This window comes from Pteronotus mesoamericanus, unplaced genomic scaffold (assembly GCF_021234165.1).
Source record: "Pteronotus mesoamericanus isolate MK-2021 breed Mesoamerican mustached bat unplaced genomic scaffold, CSHL_Meso_final scaffold_174, whole genome shotgun sequence".
Taxonomy (NCBI): Eukaryota; Metazoa; Chordata; class Mammalia; order Chiroptera; family Mormoopidae; genus Pteronotus; species Pteronotus mesoamericanus.
In genome coordinates this window covers 6,368,426-6,385,104 of record NW_026555309.1, presented here as the reverse complement: position 1 = coordinate 6,385,104, position 16,679 = coordinate 6,368,426, and positions in this window count along the sequence as shown.

The window sequence follows — 16,679 nt, the reverse complement described above, 5'->3', positions numbered from 1 at the left end:
AAATAATACCAAACTTTTTCTCGGACCACAAGGCCTTGAAACTGGAAATCAACCTCAAAGACAAACTTCAAAAACTTGCAAAATCACGGAGGCTGAACAGTGTACTATTAAACAATGAATGGATCAATAATGAGATAAGAGAAGAAATCAAAAAATTTCTGGAAACAAATGAAAATGAACAGACAACAGTCCAAAACCTATGGACACAGCAAAGGCAGTCCTGAGAGGGAAGTTCATAGCAATACAGGCTTACCTAAAAAGGATAGAAACATATCAAATAAAAGACCTAACACTACAACTTCAAGAATTGGAGAAACAAGAACAAATAAATCCCAGAGCAAGTAGAAGGAAGGAAATAGTCAAGATTGGAGCAGAACTGAATGACATAGAGGTGAAAGGACAATTCAAAGGATCAACCAATCCAGAAGCTGATTCTTTGAAAAGATAAATAAAATTGGCAAGCCTTTAAGCAGATTCATCAAGAAAAAAAGAGAGAGGACACAAATTAGTAATATCAGAAATGAAAGAGGAGAAATAACAACTGATACCACAGAAATACAAAGGATTGTCAGAAACTACTATGAACAATTATATGCCAAGAAATTTGAAAACCTTGATGAAATGGACAAATTTCTAGAAAAGTATTATCTTCCAACATTGAAGGAAGAATGAACAGAAAGCTTGAACAGACCCATAACAGCTGGGAAAACTGAAGCAGTTATCAAGAAACTCCCGGCACACAAAAGCCCAGGGCCGGATGGTTTCACAGGAGAATTTTACAAAACATTGAAGGAAGAGCTAACCCCTGTCCTTCTCAGACTATTCAAAAAAATCCAAGAGAAGGGAAGACTCCCAGACTCTTTCTATGAGGCCAGCATCACCCTAATCCCAAAACCAGATAAATACCCTACAAAGAAGGAAAACTACAGGCCAATTTTGCTGATGAACATTGATGCTAAAATCCTCAACAAAATATCGGCAAACTGCATCCAGCAATACGTTAGAAAGATTATCGACCATGATCAAATGGGATTCATCCCAGGGATGCAGGGATGGTTTGATATACGCAAATCAGTAAACGTGATACATCACATAAATAAAAGAAAAGACAAAAACCACATGATCATCTCAATAGATGTGGAAAAAGCATTCAATAAGGTACAGCACCCATTTATGATCCAAACGCTCAGCAAAATGGGAATAAATGGGGCATTCCTCAACGTAATAAAGGCCATATATCAAAAACCTACAGCCAATATCATAATCAATGGGCAAAAACTGAAAGCTTTCCCACTAAGATCGGGAACACAACAAGGATGTCCGCTCTCACCGCTTCTTTTCAACATCGTATTGGAAGTCCTAGCCACAGCGGTCAGACAAGAGAAAGAGATAAAAGGCATCCAAATAGGAAAGGGGAAAGTAAAGCTATCATGTTTGCAGATGACATGATAGTGTACATAGAAAACCCTGTAGACTCTACCAAAAAACTCCTCAACCTAATAAGTGAATTTGGCAAAACAGCAGGATACAAAGTCAATATTCAGAAATCAAAGGCATTTTTGTACACCAGCAATGAAATAGAAGAAGATATCAGAAAAAAAATACCATTCGATAAAGCAAGAAGAAAAATAAAGTACCTAGGAATAAATTTAACCAAAGAGGTAAAACACCTGTATGCAGAAAACTATACAATATTGAAGAAGGAAATTAAGGAAGACACAAATAAATGGAAGCATATACCGTGCTCATGGATTGGAAGAATTAATATCATCAAAATGTCCATACTACCCAAAGCAATTTATAGATTCAATGCAATTTCTATTAAAATACCAATGATGTATTTCACAGAAATAGAACAGACATTTCAAAAATTTATATGGAACCATAAATGACTCCGAATAGCTGCAGCAGTTTTGAGAAAGAAAAACAAAGTAGGAGAGATCACAATATTGGACATCAAACTGTACTACAAAGCCACTATACTCAAAACAATCTGGTACTGGCACAAGAACAGACCCATAGACCAGTGGAACAGAATAGAAAGCCCAGAAATAAGCCCAGGTATATATGGGCATCTAATATTTGACAAAGGCGACAGAAGCACAAAATGGAGCAATAATGGCCTCTTCAACAAATGGTGTTGGGAGAGCTGGATGGCTACATGCAAAAAATTGAAATTGGGTCATCAGCTGACACCATACACAAAAATAAACTCAAGATGGATAAAAGACTTAAATATAAGTTGCAACACCATCAAAGTCCTAGAGGAGAACATTGACAGGAAACTCCCAGGTATCCCACGCAGCCATTTTTTCACTGATATGTCTCCTAAAGCAAGGGACATAAAGGAAAGAATAAACAAGTGGGACCTCATCAAAATAAGAAGCTTCTGCACAGCTGAAGAAAACATCAGCAAAATGAAAAGGGAGCCAACCCTATGGGAAAATATATTCGCTAATGATACATCAGATAGAGGTTTGATCTCCAAGATATATAAAGAACTCACTTGACTCCACTCCAAGAAGACAAATGATCCAATCAAAAAATGGGCAAAGGACCTGGGCAGATGCTTTTCTAAGGAGGAGATACAGAGGGCCCAGAGGCATTTGAAAGGATGCTCTGCATCACTAGCCATCAGAGAAATGCAGATCAAAACCACCATGAGGTACCACCTCACACTGCTCATAATGGCCATCATAAACAGATCCACAAACAACAGGTGCTGGCGAGGCTGTGGAGAAAAGGGAACACTAGTCCACTGTTGGTGGGAATGCAGACTGGTGCAGCCACTGTGGAAAGCAGTGTGGAATTTCCTCAAAGAGCTGAAAATGGAACTGCCTTTTGATCCAGCGATTCCCTTGCTGGGACTATACCCTAAGAATCCCAAAACACCAATACAAAAGAACCTATGCACCCCAATGTTCATAGCAGCACAATTTACAATAGTCAAGTGTTGGAAGCAACCTAAATGCCCATCAGTAGATGATTGGATCAAAAAATTATGGTACATTTACACAATGGAATACTATGTAGCAGAAAGAAAAAAAAGAACTACTATGCAACAGCATGGATGGAACTGGAGAGCATTATGCTAAGCGAAATAAGCCAGGGGGCGAAAGACAAATGCCATATGATCTCACCTATAAGCAGAACCTAACCAACAATACAAAGATGCAAGGAAAATAAGACCAGCAACGCCGAAAGGAAAAGAAACCAACAGAGACAAGAGGGAAGGGGGGGGGCAGGGGAAAAGGAAGGGAAGGGGCAAGTCAAGGAACATATAGCAAGGACTTATGGACAAAACTAAAGGGGAAGAGTTGGGGGAGGGAGGGAGGGAGGCGGCAAAGGAAAGTGGTGGGGGGTAGGCAGAGACAAATGTATTTGAAAAAATAAATTAATTAAAAATTTTAATTTTTTTATTGTTCAAATACATTTGTCTCCATTTCCCACCACCACTTTCACCTGCCCCACACACCCTCACCTCCCACCCTCAATCGTTCTCCACTTTGGCTTTGTCCATGGATCCTTCATACAAGTTCTTTGACTTGGCCCTTCCCTTTCTTTTCTGTTACCCTCCTCCCTCCTCCCCTCTCGTTACTGTCAGTTTATTTTTTCTTTCAGTCTTGCTGGTTATATTTTTCTTACTTATTTGTTTTGTTAATTAGGTTCCATTTATAGGTGAGATCATATGGAATTTGTCTTTTACCCCCTGGCTTATTCCACTTAGCATAAAGCTCTCCAGTTCCATCCATGTTGTCGTGAAGGGTAAGTAGCTCTTTCTTTCTTTCTGCTGCATAGTATTCCATTGTGTAAATGTACCACAGTTTTTTTATCCACTCATTTACTGACGGGTACTTAGGTTGCTTCTAGCACTTGGCCATTGTACATTGTACTGCTATGAACATTGGGGTACATATGTTCATCTAGCCTACTTTTGATTCCTTTTACTGTGTTCTTCAATGCAGAAATCGTATTCTTCGTTTCCTTGTCTCTTATTGATAGATTCTATGTCCTTTTTCATGCTGATATAGTTTGCAGTAAGTTCCTCATAGTTTCCCTGCAGTTTTTGATTATTTTCTCTGAGCTCACTGAGCTCATTGAGCTTCCTTAGAACCATTGTTTTGAACTCAATATCTGATAGTTTACTTGCCCCAATTTCATTTAGTTCTCTTTCTGGGGATTCCTCCTTTCCCTTTGATTGGGAGGTGTTTCTTTGTTTTCCCATTTTTTTTGTGAGACTCTTCTTTTTTGCTGCTGCTTCTTAAATTTATCTGTTTTGACTTCCTGACTTTTTGGTGTGAACTTCTATGGTAGGAGACCTGTGAGATTCAGTGGTGCAGTCTCCTTGATCTTCTGAACTTGCTTATCTTGGATGCCTTTTATGCCATTTATGTTGGCTCTCTGGAAGTAACTGGGTTTTGATTGTTGTTTGGTCTTTCTTTGGTGGGTTCTTTTACCTTCCACGTCATTGACTGAGGATCATTCTGCCCACCATTTTGTGAAGGTGTTGCCAGAACAAAACAACAAAGCCCAGGAAACAAACCCACATCTGCAAAAATAACTCTCCACTGTAATCCCACTATCAACAGCAAATGAACCAGTATTAATAAGGCTGTAAAGAGATTAATACTATTATAAGAAAGGAGAGAAATAAACTATTAGTATATAATCCAATGATATAATATGCACAAACTTGATGGACCCAAAATGAACGTTAACAAGCTCTGTAGTAAAGAAAATATCACGAATCATGGAGAAGACCACAGTGGATTTTGTCTTGGTACCCTCTAGTATTTACCACTGCTTTTTCTTTCTGGATCTGCCTCTGAGGATGACAGAAGTTGACCCTGTCTGACCTTAGGCCGTGTGTTCAAGACTTCTTGGAATCTACTGTCTGTGACTGTCTCATTCAGTTGTTAATCTAGTCACTCTGCACTCAGTAGTCAGGCTTAGGCTCCACAGGGCAGGGCAGAGTCCTTTCTGGGGGCAGGGTTATTGTTTCCTCTCACACTGCTGCCGCTGAGGGGGTGTATTTGCCTAGCAAGATGGCTGCTACCATATGGGTGATGAGTCAGCATTGGGATCTAACCAGCTATTCCCTCAGTTCTCTCCCCAATGCCTCCTTCCCCAGTCTCTCCTCAGGTGTCTCTAGCCAACTCCATCTTTGCTGGAGCCCAGGGTAAGTAGCTGCAAATATAAACTTATGTGTTGGCCCTTTAAACAGCTCTTTTCATCTCTAGCTGCCCATCTCTGGCAAAGAGCAACCCTGCCACTTTTTGCAGCTAGCTGTTATCTGTGTACTTTTTGGGTTGTGGCTCTGTAGGCTGCAGATCCCTGCTTATAGTTTAGACTCCACTTTTCTCAGGGGATCCAACTGGCTGTTTAAATATTCCTTTGGTGCTGCTGCCTGTGGGTGCTCAGACAGCCTTCTCGAGTGTCCACCACACTCCTTACCAGTCAGGTTGTGCTAAAGCTGATTCTTCTGTATGCCTGAGCTTATAAGGGTTCTCTCTCGCTATTGTTCAGTTGTTTGCTCCGAGTGATTTCTCCACAATTTTGTTGTAATTCCAGATTGGTTCTGAAAGGAGGTCAGTGTGACTTCCACTCACTCCTCTGCCATGTTGTCCCTCCCCAAACATTCTGACTTGCAATTTTCTTATTTTGTAATGTCTTTATCTGGTTTTGGTATGAGGGAAATGCTGGCTTTTTAAAATAAGACCGAAACCATTTTTTCCTTTACAAATTTTTTGAAATAGTTTGTGAAGGATAAGTAATTCTTCTTTGAATGTTTGTTAGGATTCACTTGTGAAGCCATGTGGCTCTGGACTTTAATTTGTTGGAGGTTTTTTTATTAGCACTTTTTTTATACTTAAAAATTTTTATTATAAAAATAATTTTCAAAGTCGTGGCAGGAAGGTGGAGACAAATGTATTTGAACAATAAAAAATTAAAAAATATATAAAAAATACTTTTCAAAAATGAAGAAAATATAAACAATAATAGAGTGAATACACAGGTATAGCTGTACTTATATTCAATAACTGTTAAATTTGGTTATATGTGTTCTATTTGCATACACAGAAAAACAAATATTACAGAGCTAAAATACCAAAAGTTATATCATGTCATAACACTTTATCTTAAAATCTTCTTTATTGAATTTATTGGGGTGACATCAGTTAATAAAATTATATAGGCTTTAGGCATACAATTCTATAGTACATCATCTTTATACTGTATTGTGTGTTCACTACTCCATGTCAAGTCTCTTTCCATCACCATTTATCCCCCTTACCCTCTTCTCCCTTCCCCTACCATCCTTCCCTTGGGCAATCACCATTCTGTTGCCTGTGTCCATAAGCCTTTTTCCTTTGCTTGATCTCTTCACTTACCCAGACCCCGAACTCTTACCCTCTGACAGCTGTCAGTTTTTTCTTTGTATCCATGAGACTGTAGAGACCTTTCAGGCAGGCCAGAGCACCTGTATAGAGCCCCTGCCCACCCTCTGCAGGTGGAGGGGGATGAAAACAGTGGAGCTCACTGACCCCTCAAACTCCAGAGAATACTCAAAGTCCTTAGAGAGCTCCTATGGCTCCCCAGTCTTTCATTTATAGTCTCTGTCTGGTTTTTGTATCAAAAGTTGTCCCATACACAAGGCCTCTGTACAAGCTTTATATGCAGGGTAGTTTGGGGAAGCTCCTTAGAGCAGAGCAAGCACTTAAGACACCTGGGGCTCTGGCCTGCTGGGCCTGAGCAGCTCTGGGGAGGGAGGCCAGATGAGTTTGGTGAGGCCCTTATCAGGTACTTCTGGGTTCCTGAGCACAAGTCTTCCATGTCTAGGCTGCTGGGATGGAACAGCTCTTGACAGAGAGAGCAGTTGAGTGTGGCAAAGATGTTCCAACTTGTTCCTTTTGCTCCAGGCAATACAGGTAGGCCAAATAGTCCCAATTAAGCTTCCACCTGCCCTGAGTGGAGGGAACTGAAATAATGATTCTCCAGAATTCCTCTGTCCTGGAGAATTCTAGCAGGCCCTAGGCCTCCCAGTATTCTCTATGGGTTTCTTTCTTTTGTTTGTTTATCAGAAGCTGTTCATTCAGTGCTTGGTTGTCTCACAAGAGTAGTTGCTGCTTATAACCATGTGTATTTGATTTTGCTTTTTGCAGGGGACTAGTTCAGTGTCCCCCCGTGATGCTGCCATCCTGGACCTCTCCCTGCAGTCCCAACTTTATAAATCTGTTTTCTTCATGAATTCTTTTTATTCTGATGTTGAGGAATTGAGAAGTAGTGGATTAAAAACAAGGCAAAACAGGGTTTATTTCTTTATCAGCATATGACAAGGTTATATTTAGGTTAGGCTTATAAAGTCCCTTTAGAAATGTAAAATTTTTAAAAAGTCACTGATTTTTAAGGTACTACTATTGACCATTTGTTCCAGTTCACCTATCTTCTACCACATTCTCTAAGAGTAGTTTTCCAGTCTATGCTTGGACATTGCAATGACAGGAAATGTGCTACCTTCAGAGGCAACCCCATATTAGGAGAACTCTGAATGTCAAAATTTTCATTCTTATATAGAGCTAAAAGCTGTGTTTTGTATCTTTTAGTCATTAGTCTTGGTTCTACACTGGAGATTTGTGGAACAAGTTTAATCTCTCGTCCACATGACAGGCTTTCAAATATTTGAAGCCAGCTCATGAACAAAAAACTGTAATGCAAGGCTGAAAAGAAACGCTATAATTGTGGTATAGAGACAGTACTTCTGGAGGGGTGCTGAAGTGGGTAGCGATCAAATCAATTTAGGAAATCAAGAGTTTGTGACAATTAAGATGAATGAAATGAGTGGATAAAATCTTAACAGGGGGATTAAGAGAGGTGAATTTTCCAAGTGGAGTGCACTGCAGAAGCAAAGATATACAAAAAAGTGCAGAGTATGTCCCAGAAACAGTTCGCTTTGGCTGGTGCATGGAGGAAGCTGAACTCTTAGAAAGAAAGATGGTGTCCTGGATGGGTAGCTTGGTTGGTTACAATGTCATCCTGATACACCAAGGTTGTAAGTTCAATTCCCCATCAGGGCACACAGAAGAATCAACCAATGAATACACAAATAAGTGGAACAACAAACTTATGTTTCATTACCTCTCTAAATAAATAAATAAATAAATAAATAAATAAATAAATGAATAAGTGAATAAATAGAGAGAAAGAAGGAAGATGGGGAAGGCATGTTGAGAAGACCTGCATGCAAGTTATTGAAGGTTTTAGAATTACAAAGTGTCATGTTTGGATAAAAGCTTTGGGAAAGTTAATAGAGTAGAGAACTAACAGGACTGATGGAAATGTGGAAAAATAGGAGGTGAAACCAATTGGTATTTTCTTACAAAAGTGTAGTCAGGACCAGTGAGGGCCTGAATAGAATTAGGAATGGAAAGGAGGTAGATATAGTATAGAATGTATGTAACTTAGAAATAAATCTAATGGAAAGGGGTAAGTAGGAAAGAAAACAATTGAAAGGAGGAACAAAGGGGTGAGTCCAAGGTTTCTTTCATTTTATAGCTCTGGAGGAGTAATGGTGCCAGAAATAGAAGTAGCAAAATGAGTAATCAGTTATAGGAGAAAGACAAGTTGTGTTTGAACAAGTAACAAGGAGTTTGTATGGGCTATAGCCTGTAAGCGTTTGAAAATACCACTGTTGACTTTTATTTGTCTCTCCAAAAGAGCCAGAATCAGATCTTTGGCTATTCAGCAGTTCAGCAGACACTGCCAATCAAGCAGGGAAGAGTGGAAGCAGAGAAGGAACCAAGCAAGACAGAAGATTGGGTACCACAAGTGTTGTGCAGAGTCAGCTGGTGCAGGAAAGGGCTGAAAGCTGAGAAACAAACAAATGAATAATCAAACAAACAAACAAACAAAAAACATATTGGGGAAGACTTAAGTCCAGGCAGATTTACAAAGTCAGGGTGAATAGAACAGGCTTTTAGGCCAGCAAGACCGGATCCTGGGTGCGTGGCTTATTTTTCTTCTTGTGAGACAAGTTTAACAATGTGCCTGCTTGCCTTACCTGGATGTTGTGAAGATAAAAGGAAAATGTATGTAAAAATTTATCATAATACCTGGAAGAGGTACACATTTCATAAGTACTTATTAATATTTTATGATACTATCACTTTCATTGTTAAAACTGTTACCTTCCCAAACCATAATATTGTGTAAGACAAACTATATTTGACCAGGGGTAAGGCCATCGGAATCCTAGTGTCAGCTGTCTGAAATGAACTTTGTGAACTTATTAAAATTTCTTATCCCCTCTTGGCATCTTTATCTTTTTATGAAAGGGATAGGGCTTCATGATCTCTGGAATATCTTTTCTCTGTAAATGCAGATTTTCTGAGACATGGATTGAGAAGACTGAAAATTTCTTGTGACACTACTTATCTTTCTGCCCTGAAAGCAAGAAGAAGCTGGAGCTTGGGCTCCCCGTGTGCCATAGCTCCTTCTCCAGAGGGAAGAGGGCTTTGGAACATGTGCATGCTCCTGTCAAGAATCTTTCTTGCTCATCTCACTCCTCCCCTCTTCTGTCATACCACTGCCCACCACCTTGAGAGGATCCAACATAATTTCATTATGGACTTCAATCCTGTCTACACAGGCTGCACAGGGAAATCCAGGCTCTGAGGTTCTCTCTCATCCCACAGCTTCTCATTTCTTTATTTCTCTGTACATTATCTTTTCTGACTGCATCTGTCATCCACCCCCAATTCCTGAATCCCATCCACTGGAACTCCCAGTCAGTTATTAACAACCACTTTTTCCTCCTCCCTTTGTTCTTTGATTGAACTTGGCTTTCCAGAGGACACTTCTTTATAAGGCTTCACAAGTTTTGGTTATTTTTTTCATAACTGTGCACCATCCAGCATGGAGGTCAGGAGAGGATTGATTCATTCTGCTCCTCTGTGCTGCTTCTAGTCCATTCTCCCTCCCTCCTTCTAAAACTCCCTCAGCTTCCAACCCCTTATTACCAAGCCATCCCCAATTCCTTGCTGCTGTAGTCTGCACACTCTAAAGTCACTTCTCACTAACTGAAGTGTTTAACTCCTGCCTTACTGTCACTATTTTCAACACTACTTCAGTCATAACTTTGTGATATCAATATCCTTGTAATGATCCTTCAAAGGTCCTGGCATTCAGTCCCTCAATCTTCCTCTCTATGTTGATTTTGTCCTTCTCCCCATCTCAGTCACTTCCTCACACGGTTATGTAATATGCCTTGTATCTGCCAACATCTGGCATATGTGTATAATCTGAATTTTAGGAATTCTAGTCTGTCAGTCTCAGCTCTTATTTTTCTGCACTACTTTCTCTCACACCCAAGTCCAGTAATGTATTGATTCAGTAAGGACCCACATCCACTGTTCCTTCTACCCTTTTCCCCTCACAGCTTCTCCCTCCTCTCAGATCCTCACTTTCTTTCTTACCCATAGCAATTTCTCATAATAATCTTTATAATCACTCCCTTGCATATTCACTAAACTACCTTGCTACTCTCCCACTTTGTGCACTTGCCTGACAAAACCTTAACTCCAGTTATGTCCAAATGTCTACCTACCCTGTGCTTTTTTTTTTCTGTAAAAATAAGGGGGTCAAAGAAAAATGCACAGTTAGTGACCACTAACATCAAATGTGATCCCAGTCCTGATTTTACTTCTTTCCCTTTATTTTCAAACCTCCAAGGCATCATCCTATATTCTCACACTTAGCAGTGATTTCTCTAAATACACCGAGGGAATGGCAACAAACAGAGGAGAATATTCAAGAGCTCCCACCCCTCTTATTCCCACATACCTATGCTTGTGTTCAGTATACTCAGCCTTATAGCTTAGTTAAAAATGAACTCTTTGTGTGCCAATCTAAAACCAGCCTCCCCACCTGTGTACTAGATTCGATCCCCTCTTCCCAACTTAGGCCCTTTGCTCAAATGCTACTATCAGTGAGTTCTTCATTGACAACTCTCTTTAAAATTTCAGTCCTCATAGTATTCTTTATTCCCCACTAAGGATTCATTTATTTTCTTTGTATCATTCACCACCATCTCACATAGTAGGCATTGTGATTATTTATTATACATAATCGCCTTACCTCCCCTCTATAATGGAGACTCTAGCAAATCTTGTCTGTTTATTCACTGATGTATCCCCACCGCCTAGAAGAGTTCCTGGAACATAGTAACTGCTCAATAAATACTGTTGCATGGAAGAATAAATGAATGAGTTAATTTAGAGCAATGAGTTTAGATGTAGTCATGCCATAAACATATGGGAATTTCCAGCAGAAAATTAGAAGGATATTTTAAGGTAGATTTGGGGTTTATTTTACACAAAACTGAGGCCACAGGAATGAGTAAGGATGCAAAGGAAACAGATTAGAGTGAAGAGACACATTTGGCAGGATGCTTACATATAATTATGAAAACATCTGTGCCTAAAATAATAATTCTGTTCTCATTATGCAACTGTATTTTACAGGTTGTAGATTTTTTAAAATTAAATACTATTAGAGTGGTGGGGGAAGGCAGAGACAAATGTATTTGAAAAAATAAATTAATTAATTAAAAAATACTATTAGTATCTGACTATAATTTTATAAGCTCAGAAAGATGCTGATTACTTTTGGACATTGAAAAAGAGAAATAAAATACAATTTTAAACAGAAAGATACAACCACTTCGGGTAGCAAAAGTTAAAAGAATGAATACCAAGCTCCACAGAACCAGTCAAATTCAAATCTTGCAAGATTATTTTTGTTGATGCTCTTTATAGTGTAATGGTCATTTGAATCTTAACCTCTTTAAAATTAGAATGTTATGACACTAAATTATATAAAATAAAACAGATATTTAATTACTGAAGTATTTGAATGTATACATATTGTACTGCAATACCTGTAGATATGTGTATATGTATATGTGTCTGTTTCACATATTTTAAATAAATTTCAATTAGATTTTATCTCCGATCCACTGAACCTCCATATTGGAGCACAAATTACCATAAATTCAATTAGTACTTTCATTACAGTGGGGAGTACTGACCTGATCATTTTAGTGACATTTGGTGAAGGGTTTCTACCAAACCAGTATATTTTGTTCCTTAATACATTGCTCACTTAAAAATGCCACTTAAAAAGGGATTTGTATAGGTAGCGTGAGTCTGACTAGCATCCCTGCACATCATCTTGGGATTGGTGTGATGACGGCAAAGTCTTACATCTACGTGAGGGATCCTGCAACAGTGAGCAAAGTGGCAATCCCAAGTGAAGTGGCCGTGCATGGCGGTCTAAATCGGCCAGTATTAACTTTTCTACCTCCACAGTCTCAGGTGAGGCAAAGATTTTGGGTGAGAAACATCATCTTTTTTGTTTCTTGGTACTAGTAACCCTCAAAGTTAACTAAACTTATTTGGGGAAGCTTCATGCAGGGCAAACGCGAGCTAACTGTTCTTGCTCTGACTCCTTCACTGCCCTGATTTTAGCCATCGCCTTGTTTGAGAATGAGAGAAAATCCTTAGGATTCTTGAAGCTCTGTGCGGGCTCCTATGACCATTCTCGAACATAACCATATTTTCTAGTTCTAAACATTTATATCTCATACTGTAAACAATAAAGCAAAACAATATTTTGATTTTCTAAAGTCCAGTAGAGATAGTTGCTTGTGTTATAAAAATATACATCAATTTTAGATTTTAAATAAAATTACTAATGATATATGTGATAAACTATAAACTCTTTCTAGTTTATTATTATTATATTTTCCTTAACATAAACAAGGTCAGAAGTTCACAATATAAAATAGAATATATTTGAATCTGAAGAGAATAAATTTTATAAACTATAAAAACCATAGATTCTTGATGACTTGTGTCAATAAATAAAGCTGAACTTTATTCAGTATTAATAAAAGCTTGTTTGCTTTTTGATGTTAGGAAATTAAAATATCAGTCAGCTGATGTTTTTGAATACTTTATGAAACTTGGTGGTACTAGTATTTTGATATTTTGAGTTGGCACTACAATTTTAAGTTAGAAGACTTTTTTAATATAATCTTTTTCAAATTTTAATGTAGAGAAGAATCACTTGGGAATGTTGTTAAATTGAAGAATTCGATTCTGTAGGTCTGTGGTGGGGCTTAAGATTCTAATAAACTCCCTGGTAAGATGTATGGATCACACTTGGAGTAGTAAGAATTTACTTGGAGTAGTAAGAATTTACTACACACTTGGAGTAGTAAGGACAATTAGGATAATCTTATTTAGGTTATTCATTTTTATTATTTTATTAAATTAAAAAATTAACAACTAATACTATATTTCTTTTTGGAAAATAATTTAAATAGTTTATTTCAACCAAATTATTGCCATCTACAATACCTCATTATTAAGTATAACTTTTCAGTTATATAACTTGTTTCCTTCATTTTACATGAGTTGCAACACAATGTACTAAGTAATCTGAAATAAGGCTGTCATCTTTATGAGTTGATTTCATCAATGTTTCAGAGGAAAAACAAGTTTAATTTCTTCAGCTAAAAACAAAGGTGGCATTGTTATTCTTGTCGAGACTGTGAAGACCTGGCATGACACTTGAGTGGGCAGCTCTATTAAGTTTTTACATGTTAAATCCCTTTGATGAGATATCAGTGGGATATGATTAATTAAGGATAAGTTAAAAGCAATCAAAACAGAAGATAAAGATATGCAGTTGTATTTGGAAGTGCTGCGGTTGAGCAGAAATATTACTTCTTGACATTATTTGTCTGACACAAAGTTAAGGACTATTTTTAGTTGGGGAAATGTCACAGAATTGTTTGTATCATGCTTAAAGAGCAATGGCTAATCTTGGTGGCATACTTATTAGACTTTGTTTTCCTATGCATAATGAACTGAAGACCCAAATCAGAGGTCTCTTAGGGAATTTACCCATTCACAGTAGATTTGCAAAACTGTGATACAGGTTGAGTACAAGAAAAGCCTGATGCCATAAATGCTTGGATATGAGAAAAAAGATTTTAAGTTTTTTTACAGAAAGGCATATCCTATATGCACTATAGACCTGAAGACTTATCAAATTCACATAACTTTTATCTTTTCTTAAATTGACTTGGCCTGATAGAAGATATATTGGGCTATAAGACATTAGTGATTAGAGCAAGAAGGCAGAAAATGTTACTGGGATGAACACCTGCTGGGAACAGGACTGAAAACAACAGAACAGAGTAAGAATCTATGTGGTCAGCAAGGACAGAGATGTGGACAATGTCAGAGTCAAAGGTACATACAAAAGCAAATAAACTGTTTTGCAAACACTGGGGAGGAGGGCTAATGAGAAACACTAGTGAATGTACTGTATTTACTTACATGTATAATGCATTAAAACTCTAAGTACACATATTCTCCAGCTCAGTCATTTTGATATCCCAGAGTAACTAACTTCTCAGTGTTATCCCAGTTGAGGAGAACACGGGTTAGTTCCTCTTCCAAGCCTGACGTGAAGTACACATGGGGAGTAGGAAGCTTTATTTAAATGTTGAAACTTCTATGCATCCTGTCAGTTTATTAAAATAGCCACTCTAGCATTTTTTTCTCACTTCACTACTATGTTCTATTTTCTTGCTTTCCTCATTTTTCCTGTATTCTGAACATTGTCATTTTCTTTGACTGATACTGTGTCCTACAAAGAGATTATCTTTTGAACATGATTTCGGTTGATGCAAGCTCAGTTTGTGTAGCATGCGGAGGCAGTTTGGTTCCAGGGGACATTTTCTAGAGCTGACTTTGACACTCCTTCACCCCTCTCATTCCCATAGTAACATCCAGCCCTTCAAAGTAGCATTTCCTATGATTTCTAAGGCATCTTTGTGCCTGATTGGAATTATTGAGTTTGAGTTTAAGGAAAAAAAAAGTCTTTTATGTATGTATATTGAGATTATGCCATTATATTGGGGGAAGGAAAATTATAGTGGAAAGAAGGACATTAACATCTACTGACTGTCCAGATTATTTTAGTAATGCCATATACATCATACATATTTTCCCCCACAACACCCATTCATATAATGAAAAAAAAAAAGAACAGGAATTTCAAAACTTTCCCTAAATTATCCAGTAAGTAGGAAGCTAAACCAAATGAGTTTAAGTCTGCCTGGCTCCCAGAGTGGCATAATTTTAAAATAATCCAATGTGTAACATCATTTAGGTTCACCTTAAATTACATAATAGTTTTACAAGGCAATTACCCAATCACAGTAACTTATAGGATGTCAAGGGAAAGCATGACGGTTATTGTAGGAGCAGAATCAATCTAAAAACTAAATCTATGCTGATATATTTATAAACTCAGATATAATGTCTGTAACAATCTAAAGTATATGCATTTTCATTTTCAAGAGTTAATGTTTTTCTTATTTTTAGCTAAACAAATACACAAGCATTTATGTCTTTTAGGATAGATATAAATGATAATATCAGTAACTGAATTTTATGTCAGGTATGGCGCAGGTCCTGACAACAAATGTATGTATAAGGGTCAGTACAAGTTGGTGAAGATTATACGTTTTTAAAAGCAATATAGCCAAAATTTAAACCTCAGTCTCCCTTACTACAAAATTCATATTTTAGCCATAGATTTGTTTTTAAGGTGTACATTTTTACTATGCACACAAAAGGGGTAATAGATTTAAACTTCAGTTTCTGCAGATTCATGGGAATTTGTTTAAGTTGAAATGAAAGTTATTCTTAGTGGTTGGTTTAATTCTAGGTTGATTGATTCTAGGCTCTGATAATGTGCATATTTGAGCAAGAGGTAAAGGAGAAAGAACATTGGATTGAAATGAATGGAGATATCAGTTCTTTAATTCCCAGGCTGTCAAGATTTTTTAAAAGGCCATTTTTACTTCGGGAGCCATTATGGAGGCTGAGGTTTGTGGCCTGCTTTCAAAGAGACTTTCAAAGAGATTTTCATATTTGTGTTATGACAGGGGCAGATTTTCCTTGGCTTCTTGGTGCTACAGAATTGGAAAGTAACAGCTGGCTATTTTAGTCTTTACCTCTAGATAGTTCGCAACTCATCCAAAGATTATAAAATAAACATCATAGGTTTCTTTGGTAAAATATCTTATTAGAAAGAGACCAAGATGTTGAAATGATGGTAAAATTATGAAAATATATACAATTTATGATGACTTAATGCTGATTAAAAAATAGTCAAATATCAAAAGTGTTAGGGTTACTCAAATCTTCAGTGGGAACCACATCCTAGGCAGAACCAAGGAAATGATAATTCCCCCCAAACTATTATATAGTTGTTTTGCCTTATCCATGGGTGATGCTTTGAAGACCCACCTGCAGTGGTCGTCTGAAAACTTGGGTAGCATGGAACCTAATCAACTTCTTCAACTCTCCTGAAAATGTGGCAGCAACTTCTTCATCAGTAATTTTTGTTGCATTTTTTTTTTATTTCAGAGAAATACACATTTTAGTTACTCCACTCTTTATGAAAATTTTACTGTATGTTTGGGAATAACTTTTCTCAGAACAGGCATTTCCAGAAATCAAGGGAAAATAGCATTTGATTTGATGCAAATTTTTCTGGAAGATATTTCCTATGCTGAGTAAGAAATGTTTTAATATATA